This window comes from Petaurus breviceps, unplaced genomic scaffold (assembly GCF_028583685.1).
Source record: "Petaurus breviceps papuanus isolate PSGF00001 unplaced genomic scaffold, PetGlider_PUasm1.0 555, whole genome shotgun sequence".
Taxonomy (NCBI): Eukaryota; Metazoa; Chordata; class Mammalia; order Diprotodontia; family Petauridae; genus Petaurus; species Petaurus breviceps.
In genome coordinates this window covers 1162354-1163454 of record NW_027186373.1, presented here as the reverse complement: position 1 = coordinate 1163454, position 1101 = coordinate 1162354, and the positions used below count along the sequence as shown (strand labels likewise).

The 1101-nt window shown below is 66.2% G+C and overlaps 1 protein-coding gene and 1 long non-coding RNA gene across 2 annotated transcripts in view; one reads left to right on the top strand and one right to left on the bottom strand.

Moving 5' to 3' along the window:
* LOC138172905 (uncharacterized) overlaps positions 1–1095 on the bottom strand; it is a 10328-nt gene extending 9233 nt beyond the window's left edge. The window contains exon 1 of the long non-coding RNA XR_011171269.1: positions 998–1095. This is a non-coding gene — a long non-coding RNA (uncharacterized lncRNA). The remainder of the gene's footprint in view (positions 1–997) is intronic.
* Positions 601–1101, top strand: part of LOC138172904 (tigger transposable element-derived protein 1-like) — an 11387-nt gene continuing 10886 nt past the window's right edge. The window contains exon 1 of the mRNA XM_069102740.1: positions 601–931. The gene's annotated coding sequence lies outside the window, so the exon portion shown is untranslated. The remainder of the gene's footprint in view (positions 932–1101) is intronic.

The following is a 1101-nucleotide window of genomic DNA, read 5'->3' as shown; positions in this document are numbered from 1 at the left end:
CCGGGGATCCCAAAGCGCCTCCTGCCTGACAGCACCCACACACACACACACACACACACCAGGCTCCCTGCTGAGAGCCCGCCCGGGGATCCCAAAGCGCCTCCTGCCTGACAGCACCCACACACACACACACACACACACCAGGCTCCTTGCTGAGAGCCCGCCCGGCCCAAAACGCCCCCTGCCCGCCAGCCCCCCCCCCACACACACACCCCAGGCTCCCCGCTGAGAGCCCGCCCGGGGATCCCAAAGCGCTAGATCCGTCCTGTGCACGGGTGCCTCTCCTCCCCAACAGTTTTGCCAACTGTAAACTGAGGGGTGGGCCCCGGTTCTTGTCCCCCCACTCCCAGGGAGCTGTCCCGGGCCCCAGAGCTTCCATTCCTCAGATGGCAAAGGCTGTGGGCACCCGGATAACCCCAATAACGTGGGCGGGTCGCTGAGGAACTGCGCAAGCGCATGCGAGGAGGCTTCCGAGAGCTGGAGTCTAGGTCCGTGAGTGGGGGGAGGGGCAGAAGCGGGCGCGGAACTGACGCTAAGCTTTCTGGGACTCGTAGTCTACAGGGATCGTTGAATGAGGCCACTGACCTCGGCCTACATTTCCCAGAAGCCTCGGAGCCGCGAGAAGAGCCCGGTTTGGTGCTAGCCAATTGGGATGGCGTTTTTCACCCAGCTCTGCCTCGTTCGTACCCTCTATTCCGCCTACTTAATTCTGGGTCCCCAAATCTGCAGGGACACGTTGTTTTCCATCGGAAAGTGACGTAACGCATTGGGACGGCAACTCCGCCCCGCGCCAGCGTCTCCAGGGCAACCCCCGCCCCCCTTCGTCCGTGGAAGGGTGCCCTGTACGGGAATGGAAGAATGAAGGGGTCGCGGCTGCTGGCGCGCGCGCGCATGCGCCACCGCGCCCAGCGGCCTGGCTCGGAGTCCGCAGGTGAGGGCGGGGGAGCGCGGGCCGCGGGCGGGTGTGAGCGTCAGGCGGCGCTGTCCGGCTACTTACGGGAGTGGGTTGGTGGCCGAGGGAGCCCGGGAGCGGGGAAGGCTCGGGTTCTGGGAGCCGCTTGGAACCTAACCCGAGGGACTGGGAAGGGGGGGGGGGGGGGG